The 26,059-nt window shown below is 38.3% G+C and overlaps 1 non-coding gene across 1 annotated transcript; it reads right to left on the bottom strand.

Annotated features, from left to right (window-relative positions):
- Positions 1-9,478: 9,478 nt before the first annotated feature.
- Positions 9,479-9,585, bottom strand: LOC145556840 (small nucleolar RNA R71). Its single transcript, XR_014091934.1, has one exon. It is a non-coding gene; the product is annotated as a small nucleolar RNA R71 (small nucleolar RNA).
- Between the last annotated feature and the right edge of the window lie 16,474 nt (positions 9,586-26,059).

The following is a 26,059-nucleotide window of genomic DNA, read 5'->3' as shown; positions in this document are numbered from 1 at the left end:
TGTGTGCTTTCTAACTAACATGCAATCAATATATTTACCCTAAACCTGTTTATCTAGGTTTGTTGAATATTAATGCACAAACAAATATATTATTGGCGATCACTTGAATTATAATCATATTAGCCTAAACAAGATTATTAATTATCTTACTAAGCGTGATTACAAGTACAAATTCCCTTTAAACATGCATAAAAAGGTGTGATCAAGCAATTACAATAATAAATCATATCAAGCAACATAATAACAATACTAATTATAAATCATGACAATAATCATAATAACAATTACAATCATGTTAATACATAATATTAATAGCAAGATCCTAGGCATGATACTAACAAGATTAATAACAAACCCTAGAATGTCACTAACTGTGGGGAATAAATTCAAGCGTTAATCCCCTTTCTTGAACCCCACGGTGATCATACACTTAAGTACGGTGGCGTCCAAAAGGGAAGAAGATAGAGCAAAAGAGTCGCCAACAAGTTTTAGGAACTTGTAAACCGTTCACAGGGTAAAGGTTACACCCCTTAACGATCCAAGAGGTCGTTAACTCCATAAGGTCTTGAACCAAATAAGGGTTCAGGGATGAAGGTGCAAATCCAACCTAAAAGAGATTGAACCTGCCCTAATAATAGGCCTCTACTTTATTCTGATCGTATTCATGTGCGCTTTTTGACTACCACGCAATCAATAGGATTAACCCTAAACCTGTTTATCTATGTTGGTTGAATATTAATGCACAAATAAATCTATTATTGGCGATCACTTGAATTATAATCATATTAACCCTAAACAAGATTATTAATTATCTTATTAAGCGTGATTACAAGTACAAATTCCCTTTAAACATGCATAAAAGGCGTGATCAAGAAATAAATAATAAATATCAAGCAACATAATAAAAAATAATTATAATCACCAAAACAATAATCATAATAATTAAAAATAATCATCATCATAATAATTATAACGATTATAATCATAACTCATAAAGAATAATCATCACAATAACAATCATAATTAATAATAATAATAATCATGTTAATCATAATAATAATAATTATAGCAATAATAAAATTATGATCATAATCAAAACAATTATAAAAATAATCATAAATCATTTTAAAGCATAATAAAAATAGCAAGATCCTAGGCATGATACTAACAAGATTAATAACAAACCCTAGCATGTCACTAAGCAATAAAAATCATATCTTTAACCCTAACATGATACTAACAATCATAAATATTAGGAAGGGAATAAAAGGCATCGTAACAATCATACTTAATATTAAAATTACCCTAGACATGGTACTAGGAAATATCATAATAACAATTTAAACATGATTTCTACATCATAACATCAATAAAAACCATTAAAGTACTTACTTTGATGCCTCATACCTCTTTCTAATAAAAAAAATACACACGTTAGTAACTTCAAGGAAAATAATAATCAAAACAATTAAATTAAATAATTGAAATAGAGATTTGGGACCAAACCCTCAGAAATTAAACCTTTCACGTCTAGGGCGAAGACAACTTCGAATATGGCTAGGTGTTTCTAGATCTAATGAATGCGGAATTTTGTATTTGAAAAGCAAGTTTAGAAAAAGGGAGAGAGAGAGAAAGATGGTGAATGATTAAAGAGAATGAGAAAATTGATAAATGAAAACTGGTTGTAGGTGAATCAAAACGGAGTTTTTAATACATTATTTATAGGAAAAATAAGCCAAAAAGATAAAATATCAAAACAGAGTTTGGCGCACCTAAAACAGAGCTGGCGCCAACAATGGCTTATTGGCGCCAGGCGGCAACATTAGCGCCAGGTGCCAATGCTAGCGCCAGGCGCCAGGCTTAGTGCCAGGCGCCAATGTCTGGCGTTAGGCGCTAATCCTGTTTTTGACGCGTTTTCTAAAATCAGATAAATTTTGCCGTACAGGAGGATAAAATCGTATCTTTCCCTCAAAAATGTTCTTTGATTTTAATTAAAACTCTGAAAAGTCAACAAAAGTCAATTTATCAATGCTAATTGGATTAGGAATGAAAAGAACCTTCTAGAAGAATCTAGAAGACTAAAACCATACCTAATTGCATTAGGAATGATAAATCATATTAGGCCCTCCCCTAGATCATTGGGCTGTATATAAGGCTCAAACCGGGCCCAGTTCAGTAAATTGGCCATAACTTCCTCAATTTTCATCGGAATTGGGCTTATAATATATCGTTGGAAAGCTCTTGTCAAGCTTCATCCAACTAAACTACTATTGGACCTATATCATGGACCAACCAAACTGGATTGGCTGTTTTCTTAAAATAAGTTTTCAAAAACAAAGAGAAGAGAAAAGAAATTAAAACCATCCGCAACACTAGACTTTCCACACTTTCACTTCATTCGATTATGATTCGACGCAAAAGGTACTCATCATTGGGTTTGGTTTTGGGGAGACACATTTGGGTGTCTACACTAAACAATAAAGATTAAAGCTTTAGCCCTAACATGATACTAACATGATATTAGGAAAGAAATAGGAAGCATCATAATAATCATAATTGATATTAGAAACTTAATTATTACCCTAAACATGATATTAGGAAGCAATAAAACATCCTAACATGATACTAGGAATCAACAAAATGATCTAAGCATGATTTCTATATTAAAAGATCAATAAAAAAATTAAATTACTTACTTCGATGCTTCGTATCTCTTTCTACTAACAAAATATACACGTTAGTAACTTCAAGGAAAATATAATAAACAATTAAATTAAATAATTGAAATAGGGATTTGGGACCAAACCCTCAGAAATATCAACCATTCATGTCTAGGGTGAAGACAACTTCGAACTCAGCTAGGTGTGTCTAGAGCTAATGTTTGAGGAATTTTGCAAAAGGGAAGGTTTAGAAAAAGAATAGATAGAGAAGGAAAGCTTCTAGCTTTTAGAGAGAAAGAGAGAGATGTAGATTGTGAATGTAGATGATTTCAAAACAGGGAGAAACGACCCCTATTTAAGAAAAATAGCACGGGATAAAAGAAAATTATATTCGGAAAAAAACTCCTCCCGTCGCAAACGACAGGAGCCAGCGCCAAACGACGAACCTCGTCTCCAGGCCAAAGTCAGCGCCTGGCGACGACTCCCTCGTCTCGTGCTGGTCCAAAAGTCAACGCGCTTTTCCGCACATAATTACCTTCAATACCGGTTGCAGGTAATCATGCGTTCGAGCAGTTTTCTAAATCAGATTTAATATTTTATTCTAAATAAAACATTCTTGTAAAATAATAGTTAATAGGCCCTCCTCTATATCATCAAGCCACCTTTAAAAATCATTAGGCCTAATCTAATTTAATCCATAACTTTCTCATAAGTCATCGAAATTGGGCCTATAATATATCATTGGAAAGCTCTTTTTGAGCCCAATAAAACTAAACTATTATTGGACCTTTATTATGGACCATACCAAATTGAACTGGCTATTTTTCATAAATAAGAGTAAGAAAAGAAATATTTTAGAAAACAGAAAGAGAAATATTCTAATATAAACATCCTCATCATTAGACTTTCCACAATTTCACTTCGTTTAATAATCAAATGACGCGAAAGGTATTCATCACCGGGTTCGGTTTTGGGGAGACACATTTGGGTGTCTACACATATGTAGTTAAAAAATGTTCATTGGGTAGTATAAATTATGTTCTTTTAATTGAATAATATGTTCTTCTATGCTCATGTTCTTTTATCCACTGTGTATATGTGTTTTAGTATATGATACATAATAATAAGGAAAATGGAAACTAATAATCCCACCTTTAGTATGTCTTCCATAAATAATCCCACCTCTTGAAATTCCAGAAAAAATCCCACCTTTAACATGGATCTTCTATTAACGATCCCTGACCGGTTGGATTGGTTTGATAACCAGTTTCTTTGGTTTTATGACACGTGTCGACCTTTAATAGGTTTACTCTATTTTTTTAATTAAAAACAAATATAATAAAAAAGGGAAATTTAGATAATAACACCACAAAAAACCCAAATTTTGATTATAACACCACAAAAAAAAAAAAAAACCCAAATTTGATTTCACAACCACTTAATGGATTCTTGGATGAAATCCGTTATTGGGGCCATAATTGACACGTGTCAATAGCGTACTGGTTTAAAAAATTAAAATAAATATAAGAAAATTTTAGATTTTTACACCATAGAAAAACCAGAAAATGATTTTTAACACCCCCATAAAAAATTAATTTTAACACCAGACAAAACTTACTAAAAATGGGTATTACAACCACTTAACGGTTTCCATCAAAAAATTTCGTTAAGTGTGGTCGACAGTGACACGTGTCACCATTTTATTTGTTTAAAAAAAAGATTTTTTTTAAAAAAAAACCCTAAAACAACCCAGCCACCACCACAGCGCCACTGTCTCCCTCCCCCCAACACACCACTACCCTCCCCAAACCCACCACGGGCGTCGCACTTGCAACCCCAACCCACCTGAACCCTCCCCTCCCCTTCCCGCAATCGTGTCGCCCCCAAAAACCACCAAACCCAAAACCCTCGTTCTCCAAAACGACCATGAATCCGGCCATTGTAGACACCTTAAAATATCTCCCCAAAACCAAACCCGATGATGAACAACCTTTCATTGTCATTATTGGTCGGGTTGAGTGTTTAACCTTTGGAGTTCTTAATTCATATTGCTGATTGGTGTCATAAATGTCACCCATTTGATGAGCACTTAGGTTGTTTTCTTCCTCTTTTCATAGCTTTCATGCTCAATAAATGCCTATTTTTATGCATTTGGTCTTGGTTTTACCTTTCTTCTCTTATTTTGTAGCTTTTGTGCATTTTGTTGGTTTTTCTACTCTTTTCTCCTTTATTTTCTCTATTTTCATGGTTGTAGGTATTGTACGAGGTCCGGGACTTGATATTGGTGATTTACTAAGGTGGAAGATGCTTTTGGAGCAAGCTCATGGCAATAGGAAAGCTCAAGATGCAAAGAAGTCGATTCTCCAAGTTCTAGCTCTTGCGCTCTCAAGCCGTACTCTCATGAATATGGGGTGTTCAACCCACTATTCGGTGCTTTTTGGGACTGCCTCTCTTAGTGTTCATCATTATCATATTGCACGTTCACTTGAAGACCTTAACGAACACAAGAAGCCGCGAAAAGTTCGAAAAAAACCCAGGGAATGCGGGCGCGCAACCCATGGGCGTGGGCGTGCAGCCCTACTGCGCGAGCGCGCCAGCATGCCCGTGCGGCCGCGCCGCCCTGGGTATTCGTCTTGCTCGGTTTTTGTTCGTGCCTCCTATATATATATTTTTGTAACCCGATTTTTGGGGCAAGTTGGAGAGTAAGTTTCATTTTAGATTTTGATTATAATTTTAGCTTAGTTGAGAGCTTCTCTGTCAAGTTTTTAGGGGTAGTTTAGGAGCAGATTTTAGAGAGAGAAAGTGAAGAATTTCAATGGTGATTGGGAGATTGAAGATTCAATGGTGACAATTGTGTTGAAGATCATCTCTATTATCAGTGAGCATTCTTAACTCTATCTCATTTTATTGCTTTGTTTGATTTCATAGTTGTTTGGTTTGATTTTGATGTTTGATGCTTGATTAGTGTAGTTGTTCTTCATTTATTGTTGATTCTTAATTTCTTTAGTTGTTAGTTGATTAGATGATGATATTAGAGTAGTTGTTTGCTAGGAATTGGGTGAAACTTGTATGATTGATTGATTGTGCTTAATTTGGGAATTATGTTGATTAATTGTTGAGATTAAATCGATTAATGGAAGTTTGCATGTGTGTAATTCGATTAGGCCTTGAGAATTATGGTAGATTGCATTGTAGTTTCTAATGATACGGACCATTAATTTAGGAATTGTAATTGTGGATTGAGCTTGATTAGTGATGCTCCTAGTTAGAGTCTCTCGTAGTTGGTGTAGACATCTACTTTTGGCCTTCTGTCCCGACAGGAAGTGCAATGACGATAAATAAAACCATCTTCGTGTTGGATTGAAGTGGGGAATGCTTATGGATAATTGGTTAAGCCACAAAACACAAAAAAACTAGCCCAAATTAAAGAACAAAGCTAAATAAGGTCCAATTAACTAAATCCGATAATAATTAGGCTTAAGCTCGTGCTTAAAACCTAATAATGAAGGATTTAGGAGCGCCTAGGTTAAATTTTAATGTTGCTCAAGGAAAAGACACGCGCATCTCAATCAGTCGCGCTAAGTAGGCGCGCGCAACTAATTCAGTTGCGCGCGATAGTCAGTGCAACCTCTAGAGATGCGCTCACGGAAGATTCAGAATTTTACAAAAATATAAAATAGAATCTTACCATAAAGACGCGCACAAGACGTCTAGTTGCGCTGCCCATAGCAGCGCAACTAAATTACTTGCGCTAGGATGTCGCGCGCAACTCATCCAGTTGCGCACGACACCTACTGCGACATAATGCTCACAACCCTAATCCTACCCATTCCCTATAAATAGAGGCTTAATCCAAGGCTTAAACACACAGAAAAATAACTTAAAACTCTGCCAGATTACCTGTGAAGTTGTGCTACCTAACCCCTCTTGTCTTAAACACTCACCCCTTGATATTTTGTTACTACGGTGGAGGTTCCCGAACAAGAAGTTGTCCATAAGTTTTATAGCTAAACGGAGATTTAGCAAAGAGAAGTGTTAAATTCCCGAGCACTTAGATAAATAATATTTATTTTCTTGTTTAAAAGAACTTTAATTAATTAATTAGTGTTATTTGATCACCTTAAATGGACTAATTAATTAATTCCACGTAGTATCTTGTCTTAAATAAAGATTAGAATCGGATAATTAATTGTTGGTTGATCACTTAAGCAAAGGCGAATATTGTTTATTTTCTTGTTCTTTTCACAAAATTGATTAAATAAAGAATAACGACGTTGCAATGTAATTCCTACGTGAATTAATGCGTGTAAATAAAATCAACTAACTTAGTTTTTGGTATCGCGTTGCATATACTGTTTAGTGATGAAATTGTGAAAAAGGAAGAGCTAGTAGAGGTCGCACTAGGGCTAGAATAGCGATTCCTTACTAAAAGGAACGTTATTTTAGTACCCTCGCTCCCAAATTCATTTATGGTTTATGTAGACCAATTTGGGCATGGGTAAACTTACGATTTGTGCTAATTAATCCATAAACTCCGCATGGAAGAAAGGCATGAACGAGGTTTTGATATGTCTATTTTATATAGTGTTTAACCCCAGTCCCTTGGTCATAATTAGTATTGTTTTTGGCTCTTTAGAGCCACTTTTATTACTAATTGGTGTTTTCTAGTGTTTTCGTAGATTTGGTTGACTTTTGTAGGGATTTGCAATTTTGGAGCATTTTCCCGAGATATTATAGAGCAACTACGAGCATTGGAGAAGCACGACCAGTTTCTATAGCCTAGGGCCGGTTAGAGCCATAGAACCGGTGATTAAGGGCTCGATATATGTGATACCGGGGCATTTGAACCAAGTATTCAAGACCCGAAGACAAAATCCGGATTGGACCGAAGGATTGGAGCCCAATCGAAGTCCAAAGAGTGGTCCAAGATTGCCGCCCGGCCAAAGGAGCTGCCGCTCAAAGGCCCGCCCGGCCGGGCGGGGGGGAAGCAAGCTCGGCGCCCGAACTCGCGCCCTGCCGGGCGCAAGAAACATACCTGATGAGAAAAAGGCGCGCTCGATCGGGCGGTGCCTCGCCCGATCGGGCGCGTGTTATTTTTAGGAGTTAATTATCGTCGTTTAAGTTTGTTTTAGTTTAGGATTCTTGATTAATATAAATACTTTTCCGTTAAGTGAGTTTAGGAATTCTCTTTTACTTTTTCTTAATTCTTCTCTTATATTTTCTCTCTCTACTTAGCTTTGAGATTAGTTTTCTCTCTCTAATACTTTGTTCTTAACTCTACTCTTACTTCCAGATTACTTTGGTAACGATTTCTTCTACTTTAATCTCAGTTATCTATTTTAATTCTTTCATCATGTCTTACTTTATTGCTTTTATTAGTTTAGATTTAATTATGTGTGAGTAGTTTTATTTCTAGGGTTTATGAGGATCCATTAATAATATGAAGGGGTAATTTATTGTTGTTGATTATCAATGCTAGATTAATTTCCTATTGATTGATTTAATGCTCTGTGACTAGATTAGGCCTGATCTTTTATGCATGAGTTTGACAATATTGATTCGAGATTCGAGATTCGAGAGATGAGAATTGATGTTTAGATCTAGTTTCAATAGGCAGGTTAATTTATAAAAGGTTAAGTCGAGATTCGAGAGATGAGATTTAATACCGGTAAATTAATTGTGTGATTGTAATACGTAGCAAAAGCCCCTTTATGATCTGATTAATTTATGCATTGATGATTGATTATTATGTTTACCCTGGAATATTATTTATTGGTGAACCTATGCCCTAGATCTTTTATCCATTGTTTTCTCTTTACTCTTAATCTCCGTAGTTTAGTTTCCTTTGATTATAACATATTGGTTACTTGATAATTTAGATTACTTCAATTAATTAGGAATAAAAAGACTTGTTTCCCTGTGGATTCGACCCTACTTCCCTATCTGCATTAGTTAGAGGATTTAGGAATTACTTTTGATTAGGTGATACGACTTTAGCCTGTCAAGTTTATGAGTTTTTCCTAAAACTCATTGGCGACTCCCTACTTGTTTCTTATAAAAAATCGTGATGATAGAATCAATTCTAATTCAAAGTCCCCCAAACAGTCAGGAATTCAAATCCCAATACACCCTAACAAGTGTAAAGTCCTAGGCTTCTAAAGGGCCATGGACATCTAAGGAAGGACCCCCTTACGATGGGATCACCCTCCTTACAGTTGGTGCTAGTTTGATTGACCGAGGGAGGATTAGTTTCAACGACCTAATTCCACCCCTTGTCAAAATGGCGTCGTTGCCGGGGAGTGGCGTAGTTGTTTGCTATTGTTGTTGAGTCTATTTCACCTTATTTCAAAAATACAAAAAGATTTTTCTCTTTTGGCTACATTTATAGTCGTTCTACTAATAATTTATTTTTGAGTTTATGTGTGCAAGTTAACATGGGAGAAGTCCGAAGGCTTACATTGAAGGAGTTGGGCACTCCAGGTGCATACAAGTATGAGAGCGGGATTGCTCCATTATTGATCCTGGATAGTGATTTTGAAATTAAGCCGACAATGATTACTTTGATTGAAAGGCGACAATATAGTGGTGCAACAAATGAAAGTCCCCTCAACCATCTTAAGGAGTTCGAGAAATATTGCAACACGATTAAGTTGAACGGGGTTGCTCAAGAATTCATAAGACTCAAGCTATTTCTTTTCTCTCTAATTGAAAGAGCTCAAGAGTGGCTAGACAAGGAAGTGAAGCCTAATTCTTTGAGAACTTAGGATGAAGTCACCATGGAATTTCTTTCTCGTTTCTTCCCTGAAAAGAAAACGGCGGAGATTAGAGCTTTGATTCAAAGTTTCAAGCAAAGGACTAGTGAAAGCCTTTATGAAGCATGGGAGAGGTACAAGGATTATCAAAGAGAGTGTCCTCTCCATGGAATTCCCACTTACCAAATCATTCAAATCTTTTATGGTGGTTTGAGTCCTCAAGGGAGGTCAAGTGTTGATGCCGGAGCCGGAGGCCCAATCATGAACAAGACGGTGGAAGAGGTTGTGGATGTGATAGATGATGTAGTGAAGAACTACATGGATTGGCAAGAAGTTGAGATAGAGTCGACAAGAAAAAATGGCTCGATTGATCAACTCAACGCCATCAACAATTTGTCCACACTACTTTCGGATTTAGGGAAAGAGGTGGTTTCTATCAAGGCTAAGCTTGAGAATGCTTCTTCACAAGCTCAAACTCTCCCCTCCTAATTTTCGAGGAGAGGTACATCTTCTTACTCTAACCCTCTTTTCGCTTCTTGTTGCATGATTAGAGAATGCTTGGTTTGTGATTTTTGTGGAAATAGCGATCATGATGCTTCCATTTGCCCAAATTCTTTTTGTGATGGATATGATGACTATGATGGGGATAGGAATTATCATAACCAAAGAAACTTTGATAACTATAATTAAGGGGATAGTTATAAGAACCGAAGAAAACAAGGTTTTCGTGGTAACTATAACAACCATGGTTATAATGGTCAAAGTCACGGCCAAGTATATGGGGAACATAACCAAGGTTATGGTAACTATAATTAAAATTTTGGCCAAAATCATTGTATGGGTAATTAGAGTAACCAAAGCAGGGGAAAATTTCAAAATAATGCTAAAAAAGGTCCCTCACTTGAATTTACTCCAAAGACCCAAGGGCAAGGTGATGATTCCTATAATCAACTATCTCATTCTATGATTAAGTTAGAGAATGTCATGGTAGACCAAGTCAAGAAATTGAATGATTACATATCGTCTAGTAGCAAAATGTTTCATGACTTTTGAAGTCATGCAAAGGTGCTTGAGACCCAAATCATTCAACTAGCCAACACCTTGAAAGAGCATGACACCCTTTCTTCTTTACCATCACAACAAATTGATCCTAAGGAACTGGTTTGTTCTATCACCACTAGGAGTGGTAGGATTTTTGAGAGCGAGATGTCTAAGAGAAGTGATGCGAAAGAGAGTCTAATTGAGAATGAGGGAGATGAGAGCCCTTTGATTGAGAAAGTTGCTAAGGAAAAAGTTGCTAAGGAAAAAGTTGAGAAGGTGAAAGAGAAAGAAAAGAAGTGTACAAACCCAAACTTCCTTACCCCCAAAAGTTCAATGGGCACAAATTGGATGAACAATTTGGAGAATTTATCAAGATGCTTAAGAAAATTCATATTTCTATTCCCTTCACTGAAGTCTTGGAACAAATGCCTAATTATTCTAAGTTTCTTAAGGAAATTTTGAACGGTAAGAGAGATTGCAATGTGGTTGAGCCGGTGAGGTTGGGGAGTGTTGTAGTGCCTTTATCCATAATGACTTGCCCCCAAAGAGGAAAGATCCCAAAAATTTCTCTATCCCTTGCAATATTAAAGGAAAATTGTTCCAAAATTCCCTTTGTGATCTTGGTGCTAGTGTTAGCATCATGCCTTATTCCGTCTTCAAGAGACTTAAGATAGGTGAGCTCCTTCCAACCAACATGACCCTTTAATTGGTCGACCATTCTATTAAGTTCCGCAAAGGTAGAGTTGAGGATGTCCCCCTCAAGATAGGAGATTTTACTATCCCCGTTGATTTCATTGTGTTAGAGATTGCCGAAGATGATCATATTCCTATCATTTTAGGGAGACACTTTTTAGCTACTTCAGTAACTTTGATAGATGTTAAGGGAGGTCGTATTACTTTGAGAGTTGGTAATAATGAGGAAAGTTTTGAGCTAAAACCGATGCATGAGTCTTTGTCCCTTGTGAAAGGAATAATGTGTTAATTCCCCTTGCTCCATTGATAATGTTTGTGTGATTAATTCTTCAACTAACGGTGTTCATGAGATTTTTGATGATGTGCTTGTGAGTTTTGATTGCATGAAAGTTAGTGAAGAGAAAAAGAAGCTTTCAAAGGCTATGGATGAAAAGGTAATTGACATTTTGCATTGGTTTGAGCTTTGTCCTCAAGAGGAGGAGGATGATTCCATGAATGTAAATGGTGTGAAACCGTCTACAAGAAGGAACAAGGTAAAGAAGAAAGCGAGAGCTTCTAGGAAGAAGAGAATGAGAATGAAGTTGAAGCAAGAAAAGTTTGCTTTAAAAGCCCAATCAAATGAAGTTTTATCAAGCAACAATGAGAAGTTGCTAAATTTTGAAGAGGAATTTGTGCCTTCCACTACTTTAAAGAAGGTGGTGTTCTTTGACCCTCCATGATTCGGAGAAGGGTCGAGATTGGGACCATAAGCAAGCGCTTCCCGGGAGGCAACCCAGAGATTTCTAATCTTTTCATTTGATTTCTTTTTCTTAATTTTCTTTCTTTTATTTTCCTAGCTTTATTTCACTTGTTTTTCTTTTGTATTTATAGGGTGAATTCATGGAGTTGGATTAATTCAAGTGAGCATGAGAAATCAACATGTGTTTTACGGTTTTTAATGTGATTATATTCGATTTTATCGAATTTTGAGGTAAAAGGGTAAGAAATGTTAGTGAGGTAAGATAGGGAAAATTGTGCTTAAATTTGAAGAAAGTTTAGACTTGGTGGGTTCATTGTGGTGCTATCATTATTTTTGGATGTTGAACCCATTGTCAACATGTTTTGAAACTACCATATTTGGTAGGTTTTAATAATCCCGGGTGATATTGGTTTATGAACCCACAATAGAACACACCGAGCAATAATTTTAAGAAGAAAAGGCAAGCCTCGCAGGGGCGTGGGCGCGCCAGGGCCCAGCGCAGGCATGCACCCCTTCAGCCCGTGCCTTTATCTCCTTCTTTTCCTTTTTTTCCTCATTTGCTCCTTTTCCCTATCAACACTCAAACGCACCCTCTATTCCCTTACACAACCGCACATAACCTAGCTCAATCCCATCAAATTTCATCACATAGTCAACCAAATTTCATTCAAAAATCATCAAATCCTCCTACATTTTCATCATACTCAACAAAGAATTCACTACTTTCATCCATTTCAATCTCCAATCCCTCTCATCCATTGTTGAAGCAATTTGGGGTTTTTCGTTCTTGAGGAACTTGTTCAATCTTGCACCTTGTATGATATAATCATCTTCTATTACTCTTAATTGCATTATTATATCATATAGTTGCAAGTAGTAGATTGTTCATGGTTGTGAATAATAGTAGTATTAATATTGGTGATTTTGATGATTGATATTGAATTTGGATGATTATTTATGTTGTTTGTTGATTGTTATTGCCTCACATTGTGTTGTTTGATGTTTTTGTAGCAAATTTGGGCAAATTTGTTGTGAATTGTGGATGTTGGTTTTTGATAGTTTGGTTGTGATAAAAGTTGGTCGGTTGACCCAAGGTGGTTATTGAATTGTGATTGGTGATTTAGAGTGTTTAAGAAGTTGAATTTTAGATTTGGTTGTGATTGTTTGGTGAATAATCATGTCTAAATACTTGAAAGTCATCACCTCCAAAACCAAGAAAAGAAAAACAAACATTTCCATAGAAGAACCATCACCCTCAAAAACATGTTCCTCTCAATCACAAAACCTTGAACCCCTTCCCATTCCTAAAACTCGTTTCGTTGATAAAGCCAACAAGCCCATTTGGGAAAGATTCCAAAAGAGAACCTATAGGTCCTCTCGGAATTACCATCAATTTAATATGATGAAGTTAGGGGTCGACGATGATTTATGGGTTCTATTTATAATCTTGGCTTTGGAACGCATGCTACTAAGAGCTACCGGACCTACCTTGAGCCTACTTGGGAGTTCTTGGCTTCTTTCTGTGTAAATCCTAATGCTGATAAAGAACATAAGATCACTTTCTAGCTTTTCAATGATGTTGGTGTCATGTCCTTGGCCAAGTTCAATGTGGCCTTGGATTTCAATCCGGATGCGGATCTCTTCTTCTCCGATCATGAGCATGAGTATTTAGATGGTTTCTCTCTTGATGCCTTTTGGCACACCATCTCGGGTTTTGACAAGTTTGGTGCTCGTATTTCTCTTGCAAGCGACATTTTTCAATCGTGTATGAGAGTGCTCCACAGGCTATTGGGGTACTCGGTGTTCCCTAAGCAAGATTTGGGAAAGTTGTCGCTCCCCGAGTTGCGAGCTTTTTGGATAGCAACTTCGGAAAAATATAGGGGTCGGTTAAACCTTGGGCGAATTTTCTTGAGGAATTGTGTGGACATGAGGGGTAGCCGGTCGGGTGAAATCCCTTGTGGTAGCATGATCACAAGTTTGGCTACGAAGCTTAGGTATGAGAGGTATCTTCTTTCTTGCACGCCGGTAGGGGATCTTGACACCCTTTACCTTGATATCAAGCAATTGAAGCAAGTGCAATTCCTAGCCAAGAATGAAGATGATGAGGTCTTTGATTGGCTTCGTAGGGGTACCCATTGGTGCTATCTTCTAAACCCCTCTCTTACCTCTCTTCACCGGCATGCCCCGAATGTATGGGTTGTGCCCTCTAGTGACCACATCCCCGGGGAGGATGAAGATTGACAAGGGTTGAGACTAGATCGTTGGACTAATCTTCCCTAGGCCAAACAAAATTTGTAATCACGCAACACACCCTTATAACTAGCATAGAAGTAAGTCGAGGGTCGAACCACTACGAATTCGAGGTGAATGCTAATGCTGAAGCTAAGCTATTTCGAAGTAGTGAAGTAAGGTGTGTATATTTTAAATCAATCAAACAATCAAAATGAAATCAAATATATCAAACACTAGGGTTTAGGATCCACATATAGTTTCAATGGATATAACTTATTGGAATTGGAATTTACTAAGTCGAGGGTTGCGAGGGAAAATTAATTAAGCAATCAAGAGAGTATGATAGGCTAATCTCCTATAGGTCAAACTAGCGCCAACTACGATAGACTCTAGCTAGGAACTTCACAAACCAAATCAATCGACAAATGCAAGCCACAAATCAATTGTCCGTATCAATATGACCTTACAATGCAATCGAGTGCGAGTAACTAGGTTTATCACTCCTAAATTAAACACACACATGCACATAATCAATCAACCAATTTAATCACAACATCAACTCCATCAATTTCACCCAATTAGCATTAAACCATTACTCATATATGCTTCACCATCACCCTAGCAAGTAGACTACTCACAATCCATGGAAATCAAAATCAAAACTAAGCTAAACAACAAATTCATCATCATCATATTAATCAAGATAAAATCAATCAAAAATCAATCAACTTGAACAATTAACAAAGTAATTGAAATCAAAAGCTAAAGATTGCATTAAAGTAAAAGAAATCCTTACAAACTTGCTTCAAATAAATGGAGATAATACTTAGAATCATCAATCTTCAATCATCATCAATCAAGAACTTCTCTCTCTACAAACTAGAGTTCCTCTCTCTACAAAATCTAACCTAATTCTATTCTAATTCTAAAATAACTCTCCCCCTAAAAATAGAGGAAAATCTATACATAGTAAAACTAACAAAGAGAAATTAATTATATCGTCCAAAATAAACCCGTACAGGCATGGCCAACTACAAGGGTGAGCGCAGCCGCACAAAATTAGGTACGGATCAGAGACCCAGAGAGGTGCGCCCGCGCTCTAGAGAAGCGCGGCCGTGCCTGGGAACAGGGCAGCCCCCTTCACCATCATTTTGATGCTCCTCGTGCGATCCACTCGGTGCTCTTGATAAACATGTGACATGGCAGACCTAAAATCACCTAGATGGTGGGTTTAGCATGAGAATTCGTGCCCCCACGGCTTGAATACACGGCCTAAGGTGTAATGGAACTTTCACTTTTCCATGCTTGAGCTTCAAATGGAGAACATTAGGCGTCCTATCAATGCCAAACTTGGGAAGGGGTCTTAGGAATCTTTGGATAACGGCCTTAACCTAAAAAATGAAAGAAAACAAACAAATGAAAGGGAAAAAGACAAGAAAAACCAAGAAATGCATAAAAATGGAAAATCAACTAAGTAAAGAGCAAACTAAAGAAATAAAGAGCAAAACTAAGGAATAACTAAAGAAAAGAGCTATAAAATAGCATGAATTTAACCCTAAAGAAAACCAAATGAGTGCCATAAATGACACTCATCAAATTCCCCCAAGCTAAACTTTTGCTCGTCCTCGAGCAAAACAAAGCAAGAAAGAATAAGGATGAAAGACTTATTCAAAAAAAGAAAAAGAAAGACATGAGATGGGAATATACACTAAGACTCACTAACGTAGGAATCACGGTTGTTTTTAGCTACAACAACCCCTTTAAACCCTAAAGTCGCCTATGAGGACGAGTGAGGTCTCGTAAAGGTTTCCTAAGAGCTTAACCCATAACTCTTTGAAATAAAACGATGCAAAATCATTAAAAGAAAAGAAGGTAAAACAGAAATTCAAACAAATAGCTCTTGATAAGGATTTTTACAAACGGTCAAATGCAAGTGAATGAACACTTTTGTATATGATAGGGGTATCCATGCTCCAAGATATCCACGGTTGATTGAAACATAAGGTATGCTAAGCGTAGAGATTTAATGAGGCGCAATCCACTTTCATCCCAACCAATCTAACAGTGTTCTCCCAATGGCTTCAAATCTTCCCTTAGTAAGCGTCTCTATGGTTCCTCAAAGGAACCAGAAAAGAATAAAGTTTGAGGATTCTCGACATCTTGACCTTGCATCCCTTCTCCTTAGGCTTTAACTTATAATGCCCTCCCTCGGTATGTGACTCAACCACTAGGTCGAGAGGACTTTCCCAAAGGTTGTAACGTGAGGGGAAAAGGTTAGGGGTAGGCCTAAAATTTAGAATTTGGTGGTACACCTAGGTTATGAAGCAAAGATTGGCCAAACCTCGACACCAAAACCAAGAAGTCACGAAACAATTACAAACTAACGCCCCAAGCTTATTCAAAGCTATATCCACAAGCATATTGTAGGGAATATTTCAAGAATTACCCCAAACATGAACTCCACTGTGATCATACACTTAAGCATGGTGGCGTCCAAAGGGAAGGAAGCTACAGCAAAAGAGTCGCCAACTAGTTTTAGGAACTTGTAAACCGTTCACAGGGTGAAGGTTACACCCCTTAACGATCCAGGAGATCGTTAACTCCAATAGGTCTGGAACCAAGACTGGAAGTTCGGGGATAAAGGTACAAATCCAATATAAAAGAGAAAGAACCTGCCCTAATAATAGGCTTCTACTTTATTCTACTCATATTCATGTGCGCTTTTTGACTAACATGCACTCATTAGATTAACCCCTAAACCTGTTTATCTATGTTGGTTGAATATTAATGCACAAATAAAACTATTATTAGCGATCACTTGAATTATGATCATGTTAACCTAAACAAGATTATTAATTATCTTATTAAGCGTGATTACAAGTACAAATTCCATTAAAACATGCATAAAAGGTGTGATCAAGTAATAACTATAATAACAATCATAATAATTAACATCATAATAATACCGTCATTAAAGCTTAATAATAATAAAAAGATCCTAGGCATGATACAAACTAGATTAATAACAAACCCTAGCATGTCACTAAACAATATAGATCAAAGCTTTAACCCTAACATAATACTAAAACATGCTATTAGGAAAGAAAATAGGAAGCATTCTTTTAATCATACTTGATATAAGAAACTTAATCATTACCCTAAACATCATACTAGGAAGCAATAAAACATCCTAACATGATACTTGGAATCAAAATAACAACCTAAACATGATACTAGGAATTAAAATAACAACCTAAACATGATTTCTATATCAAAATATCAATAAAGCAATTAAAGTATTTACTTCGATGCCTCGTACCTCTTTCTAATAACAAAATACACACAATAGTAACTTCAAGGAAAATAATAAAATTAAAGAATTAAATTAAATAATTGAAATAGAGATTTGGGATAAAACCCTCAGAAATATCAAACCTTTCACGTCTAGGGCGAAGGCAACTTCGAACTTGGCTAGGTGTGTCAAGTGCTAATGTATGAGGAATTGTGTTTGTAAAAGGCTAGGCTAGAAAGAGGGAGAGAGAGAATAAGCTTTAGCTTAGAGAGAGAGAGAAGAATTAGAGAATTCTGGTTATTGAAAAACGGAGGTCCAGGGACCCTATTTATAAGAAAATAGTCCGGAATCGATAGAAACAAATCAGAGTTCGAAAAGGAATAAAACACTATCCTGTCGCAAGCGACAGGGCTCGTCGTCAGGCGACAAACTTGTCGTTTGGCGATGCAGGAGGTTTTCATGCGTTTTCAACGCGGAATCCACTTCTTGATACAATTGAGTCATAAAATCCGTGTTAGGGGTAAAATCGTATTTTCATATAAAACACTTCTTTTATTCCAAATAAAACTCATATACATAATCATCAATCCTAATCCCATTAGGATTTAAAAGAACCTTCTAGATGATTCTAGAAGACTATAATCAATCCTAATAGCTTTAGGAATGAAAATCAATAATAGGCTCTCCTCTAGATCATTGGGCCGCATATAAGAACCAAATCGGGCCCAACTTAGTATTTTGGCCATAACTTCCTCATTATTCATCGGAATTGGGCTTATAATATATCGTTCGAAAGCTCTTTTCGAGCCCCATCCAACTACACCATTATTGGATTCTTTTCGTGGACAAAAATAAACTGGATTGGCTATTTTCATAAAATAGAGCAGGTTTTCGAAAACAGAAAGAAGGATATTTAGTAAAAACTAACCACAACATTAGACTTTTCACTCTTTCACTTTGTTCGATTATGATTCGACACAAAAGGTATTCATCACCCGGTTTGGTTTTGGGGAGACACAAATGGGTGTCTACAGAAGCCCCCACTTTGACTGAGTTTGGAAAAAAGTTATGTTTCGAAAACAAAAGTCAAAGTTTCGATAGGGACGGAGAATGATTCAGAACGTTCTGCGATCCTAAATAACTCTTGTAACGCCGAAACCTGCAAACTAGCGTCAGTTTAAACAGATAAAAGAGTTAAGAAACGCGTATCTTGCACCCTCGAGCACACGTCTCTAGAGGTAACCGGATTGTTGTATTTTCTGTTGTGACAACCTTCCACAAGCTACGGAACGCCATCTTGCCGTTTTGATGTTCACTCGTCTCTAAACAATGGAGCTTTGACGATCTTTTTCAAGCTAGGGGATACCACCTGAAGACTGCTACGCCTGTAACTGCCTCCAAATTTCGCTGTGATTGTCTTCTGCAAGCCAGAGAATACTATCAAACATTGCTTCACTTGAAACGATCTTCTACCGTCTTGTGACCATCTTTTGCAAGCCAGGAAACATGATCAAAGATAACTTCTTTTGAAATCTCCTCCTATTCTAACAGCCTTCCACATCCAAGGGAACGTCGTCGAAGATAACTTCGCTTGAAGCCATCCTCAGTTGTTGCGATAGTATTCCGTGGAAAAATTACCAAGGATCAACGCTTGTCGATCCTTAAAGCTTGCTTGAACTTTGCTGCCGTGATATTTGCTGAAATTTCCACAGTGCCAGTATGTCGGGGCTTTTGCTGCTTGTGAACCATTATGTCGGTGCCTTTGCTGTTTATGAACCATTATGTTGGTGCCTTTGCGATGAGCCAATGTTTAGGCGCTTTAAGTCAAGTGAGACGATCTTTATCAGGTCGATCACTTTCAGTAATTATAATCGAGCCGATTATTAAATCATGTCAAATTGCTTATAGGGGCTAACTGGCATACCAAGGAACCCAAATTGCTACATGAGGTCCACATAACCATATTACAGGGCCACAAGCTTTATCGCCGCACCAGCGCCTGCTGGAAGACTTTGTCGCCGTGCATTTTGCTTGTCGCCAGGCGACAATTCCGTCTTCTGGCGCTGCACTCGGGATTTTCGAAAAAAATCCCCTTTCTTTTTCATTTCGTCTTTGCTGCTGCTGTTGTTCGCGATTTTCTCCAGACTTCAATTCACTCGTTCTCGCTCATTTCTCAACCAAATTCGCTCAAACTTCTTGCAAATCAAAGCTTATTTCATCTAATTTCCTGATCTACATAAGTTTTCTTCAAACTCACTCGGATTTTGCTGAATTTTACGTGTGTTAGTTCACAATTTTTTGAAAAAAACAAAACTTGTTTTGCTTAATTAGCTTTATTTGTTGAATTTTATGCCATGAAATTGCTCAATTATGTTTATATATTACCTAGGGAGTATTTTAAGACTTGTTTGACTCAATCTGGTGGAGTAACGAACAATTCACCATTGTTGAACCTCTCGAGGTCGTGAGAACAATGCGGCTTGTTCTTCGCATTCTTGCTAGCTATTCTTGTACAATTTGCCACAATAATTTTCATAGTATTGCAAGAAATTGTTTGATTGCTCAAAAATGCTATTTATGCTTGAATTGAAATCATGCTCTGTTTTAGTACTACGTACTCTGTTTTTGCAAACTTAGTATCATGCTGCTAGGCGAACCTTAGATACTATAGAGCCTTAATTTTGTTATTCTGCATAATATAATATGGCTAGATAACGCGGTTCTAGTTCTTGGTCTAGGGACACTCGCCGGGAGCACGAGCCCGTCGGTGAAGGCGAGGAGCCATCCACCTCTCTATGACCCTTCCCAGAGAGGGATGAGCGTACTTTGTTCTTTGCTCCCGAGCACCACATCTTTGAGCTGGTGCAACGCGGGATCGTCAGCGGGAGGAATCGTAGCCACGGCTCAGGCAACGAGACAATTGGCTCTTTGTACGACAAATATTTTCGCAACCATGAGGGATTGCGACTGCTATGGGAGTCTTGTGGGATGACTTCCTTGTTTCGGGCCACTCAGGCCATGTACTCTTTTGATGCGAGCCAGCACGTGGTTCAAACTTTGGTGGAGTTCTTCTGGGACACCACCAACACCTTTCACTTTCCTTGGGGAGAGATGACCGTCACCCCTGTTGACTTCAGTCTTATTTCGAGACTGGAGTTTCGTTCTACTGCACTACCATTCGACAGTACGGTCAATGTCTTTTCTCCAGTGGTTGAGGAGTTGTTGGGTCCGATTACTATTCAGGCCCGTGCCGAGGCTGAGCCGACACGACTTATTGCTCGGTGAATCTGCCGGTATACTCTAGCGATTGATTTTCAGGATAGTGTACCACCAGTGAGCAGCAAGTGCGCATCTTCGTTCTCATTTTGCTTTCAGGGACCTCTTCTCCCGATAGAGGTAGCCGAGTACTTCTCTACTACCTACCTACTCTCAATGACCTTCACCTGGTTAGGACCTATGATTGGGCCAGCTTGGCCTATGCTTATTTCTTGCTGGGTTTGCGACGCTTCTGTCGTCACACGGCTTTCACAGGGGATATCGCACTCTCCAACATCTGGAGAATCGTAGAGGTATACTTTATCCCTTTTTAAAGTTAGCTCTAGATTCTTATTAGCATTCGCTGATTTTCTTATTTCTTTGTAGATTTAGTTCTAAGAGTACTTTCCGTCGCTTGCGCCGACGAGACCATCTCCTCGCGAGCTCCCTATTGGTGGCTGTTGGGGAGGTCGCATCAGTAGCTAGGCCACTACTGACCGTGTCCGAGATTGGATCCTCTTGGTATGTTCTTTTGGACGCTCGTCCTTTGTATTTCTTTTTAATAGACTTTTATCTCATAGACATATCTTGCAGGAGCCTGATGTGGTGTATCGGCCATGGCCCGATCTGGCTGTTTCTACGCTGGCTGCGCAGTACACTATTGAGCGTCGCTTCTTCCAGGGGACGTACGAGGTTGTGGTGTACCTCGATGAGAGAGTGGCTATCCAGCACTCCTCGGATATCTTCATCGTCCCTGCTCCACCGCCTCAACACATGTTCCATGAAGCGATGCTGATAAACTTGGCGGAGAGGTCGCCTGCCGGTACTCCTTGGCGATATCATGCCCATCCAGGGCAGTGTTACGAGGAGGATTTGCTGCCACTACTAGCTCCGACCTCTATTTTATCCTAGGAGGCGGCGGTATGCTTTTTTATCCTTTTGGATTTTGCTAGATAGCCCCCAAGTGGATTTTAATCATTTGGGTTTGCTTTTTTCCAGGCTACGCCTATAGAGTTCGTTCCTCCTCGGATGTCTATCAGCTACCAGGGCAAGTACAGCCCGGTTGAGGAGATGATTCCTCCGGCTCTTGAGGATCAGTGCTTTGTCGAGCGGTCTATTCCTCGTCACTAGACTCGAGTGAGTTACCTGGTTACTGCTTATTTGTACATGTCTTGTATTGTTATTCACTTTATTTTTAACAGTTCTCTTGCGAGGTGGTGACCGGGATGGCAAGGTGCATAGATGCCTTTTCGGAGTTAGCTGGTGAGGATGAGGAATCGAGCTTCCTGTTGTCATGACGACGTTGTTGAGGAGGTATCTCTTTTTCTTTATTTTGTATTGTTTTATCCTTCTATTTTCTTTGCATCTGACTTGGTTTAATTTTGCAAGGACAACCGATTCCTTCACCATGTACTCGAACGAGACCCGAGGCTAGGATGGAGCCGTCTAGTTTGGCTCGAGGCGTCTCTGCACTGCTTTTGGTGCCCGGGGTGGCCAATCAGATGCCGCTCGTACCGAGACATTGAAGGGCTCGGGTTCTTCGTCTAAAGGCGCAGAGGCTGGGCCGATGGGCCAAGGGGGCGCGACATCAGCTCCTCCGATGGGTGGTGGGACGTACGAGTTTGGCTTGTCGTCGTAGCAGCTGCAGCCTCAGCCGTTGTTGATCTAGTATAAGGGTGAGCCTGGGTGGACTGGCCCTGATTTGAGGTTCCTGCCAACTAGCGAGTCCGGAGCTGGTGAGGAGCATACTCCTCGGTCTGCGATGTTCTTCGATATGATGAACATTCCTCCTCATCTGCGTCCTCTAGAACTATAGTTGTACCTGTTCTTTTTATTTATTTTGACTTTGTTGGACTTTGCCGGCTTGTTTTACACGACTTGCATTTTAGACACATTGTATATACAAACTATTTTCTATTATGTCTATATTATCTTTGCCTTTTTATTTTTCATTTTATTTGCATATGCATGTGTGCAAAAACTTAGTGATTAAGTTTGCGCAAAAATTTCCATCATTTTTATTATAATTGGGAGTATCCGACTCTCACCCCTAAAAAAGAAAAAAAAAATGAAAAATGGTTTAGTTTGGACTTAAAATAAGCCTAAATTCAATTAAGCTCGATTAATATCTAAGAAAAAGGAAAAATATATCGAATTTTTGTGTGTAGGTTGATTGAACAAAGGGCATAATTGTAAAGTCATTGTACGAATTCAAATCGTAGTAAAAACAAACGCGGTTTGCATAGCGCGTTGAGCTGGCGCTGCACCGCCTTTTGTCGCTGAGTGCTGCATGTTGTCGCCAGACGCTGCTTTCGTCGCCAGGCGACAAATTTGTCGTCTGGCGCTGCAGTGTTTTCCTCCGAATCGTTTTAGGAGTCGAAATGTATCAGTTTTGTGCATAAATAGCCCCCTAATCTGCCGATTTTTGTATAATTCGAATATATTAGTTATAACCTTAGTTTTTCAACAAGTAATCATGTCTTTAGTCACTAAAAGTTTTAGCGATTTTACTCGTGAGTGGTGTCGGTCTTTGACTGCTAAGGAGAGAAAAGAACTTGACTTTTTTCACATGGAAGGTATTTATGGTATTAAGGGGGTAGATATTGACATAGATTTTATTCATACCACCTTAGAATATTGGGATCCAGACACACATTGCTTTAGACTAGGATATGATGAAATTAACCCTTTACCGAAAGAATTTGGTGCCATTCTAGGATTTCCTTCATTAGGTCTTGCGGTAATTCCTAGAGTGAGTGAGTATTATTATAAAGATTTTGAGGGCTTCTTTAATCTAAAAGACAGAGATCTAACAAATATTGTAGATGGTATCGTAGTTAATCTAGAAGAATGTAAACGCCACTACTTTGATAGACCATATTCTGAGTCTTTTCATGTTTAGAGAAGAAGGGATTTTCTCTTTTGCATGCTTAACCACTATCTTCTCACTAGTGGTAGAAATAATGAGGGTCAAGCAATTATCATATCTTTCTCGGAACAAATTGAATCTGGAAGGAATCCAATGCCATTAATTGTTGGAGAGACTATGCTTAGTCTAGATGAATTAAAGAAAAATCCAAAAGCACCTTTTCGAGGCTCTCCAATTTTATTATAGGTAGAAAAATAATATTTTTAATTACAGAAATAAAAAACATATTTTTTTGTATAGTAATACTAATTATTTGCATTGAATTTTTGCAGATGTGGCTAATGGAGAGACTAGAATTAATTAGTCCTCCTGACAATATTGAAAAATACACTCCCAACTGTTTTGTGAGGCGAAAGAAGCGTTTCTCTATAACGATGGGTCGCCATGAGTGGAGCAAAATATTTGCCTCCCGTAATTTTGCTATCAAATTGGTCGTCCCATGGTGGAAAATTGAGAAGATGGTTGGTGTCAATAAGCAACCCTTCTGCCGTCTTCCAAGCTTAACCAAGATGACTTTTTATTATCCCCGTAGGGTAAAAAGGCAGTACGGTCTCCTTCAAACAATTCCTTCTGGAGATCTTCGTCGTCTTTATGAATTCCCTATTTCTCAAGAAGTAGAGAGGTTTGACACGTATTGGAGTGCTAGGCCTTCATGGGAAGTGGTAACCCATAAGGTTACTCCTTCCTTGCCCAATAATGTGAAGAATTGGCTTCTTAATAAGCCTAAAAAGGACAAGAAGAAAGATCAAAGTAAAACCAATGTGAAGAACCGTCTAGGTGACAAGATAATTCCTGTTAAGGAACGTTTAGGTGAAAGAGTTGAATTCAAAACACCTATGATGACTAAGAAAAAGGACACTACTAAAGGCAAAGAGAAAAGAAAAGTTGAATATTCAGAAAAGAAAGTCTGGGTGGAAAAGAAATATGGTGTCCTAGCTAAAGGAGAAACTATTTACTCCAAGATTGAATGTAGGTCCTCTAAAGGATGCCTACTAGCTAAAGTAATGGACGATGAGGAAGATGCTGACAAGAATTGGAAAAGAGCAAAGAAAGAGAAGAAAGATTGAAGCATTGCTTAACTTCCAATTTATTAGACTAGTTTAATTTAAGTCAATTTATTTTATTAAGCTTTTATTTAAATTCCATCAATAATTTAATTCTACTTTATTTTATTAATGCAATTTTTAGCTTTACATTTAATTTATACAGCAATGAAAACAACTTCAATTATTTTCCAGAAAATTTCTCGAGTACGGAAGTCGAAAATTTTCCGAAATACATCAAAATTTTCCAGATATTCGCAAAAAATTGGCGCCGCGATTTTAAGTCTGTCGCCAGGCGCTGCACTTCGTCGCATGGCGCTGCAGTCTATCGTCTGGTGACAGACTTTTATAATTCGTTAATGTTGAGCGAATTTTTGTTGATGATGGGATGCGAGATTTGTGAAAATTAAAGCGGCCACACCCTGTAAAGGGTTGCCTACGTATCCTTTCATAAGGAATCAGGCCAAACGTAGCTCTCTTGAGTGTCCTACTCAAGTAATTATGGGTAGTACTTTTGAAGTTGGTCAAGGTTTGTCATCTTTGAAAACTCATTACCATCCATATCAGTTAGTTTTTCTACACCTCCTGATAGGATGGTTTTGACGATATATGGTCCGGACCAATAAGGCCTAAATTTGCCTCTTGGATCCAAAACATTTTTCCTTATTGCTTTTAACACCAAGTCTTCAACTTTGATGTTTCTTGTCTTGACCTTCTTATTAAAGTGTCTAGCCATACGGGTTTGATAGCATTGAGTATTATTTAGAGCTTCTAGTCTCTTTTCATTGAGTAGAATTAGCTCTTCATATCTTGCCCTTGTCCGTTCGACTTCATCGAGTTTACTTTTCAACGCAATGCTTAGAGAAGGTATCTCTAGCTCTACAGATTGTACGACATCCATTCCATAGACTAAGGAGAATGGTGTATTTGAGCTATATCACCGCCCGCGAGTGCCATGACATAGAACCTAGTTTTGCGGCGTTTGCTCACATGCATTATATGAGCCGGCCCCCAGGCGGGTATGGGGCGTGGTACACTCTTACCACACACCCGCAGTATCTGTTGTCCTTGAACAAGCCGTCCAAGTGGTCCAGTTGGATAGAGAGGTTCTATCTGATCTCTTCTCCAACCATGGGACACAACCGGTTTCTACGCCTATACAATCAAGATCCGGCGCTACTCGGGAAAAAATGCGCCCTTCCTCGGATGTCATCTAGGGCTTTTGAGCAAATAATGGAGCCGGACTTTTTCGAAACCAGGACAGAGCCCTTGGAGGATGGGACTCAAATAATCGTTCCAAAGAACTTGATACCCCATCCGGATTTTGTTAAGAACAAGGCCTTCCACTCCGCCTGTGGGATTAGCACCATGTTCACACACGGTAGACTTATTATACACCCGGTAATTTGCCGTCAGTATCGAT

Source organism: Chenopodium album, chromosome 8, assembly GCF_948465745.1.
Source record: "Chenopodium album chromosome 8, dcCheAlbu1.1, whole genome shotgun sequence".
NCBI lineage: Eukaryota > Viridiplantae > Streptophyta > Magnoliopsida > Caryophyllales > Amaranthaceae > Chenopodium > Chenopodium album.
This window is presented reverse-complemented; position numbering and strand designations above follow the sequence as displayed.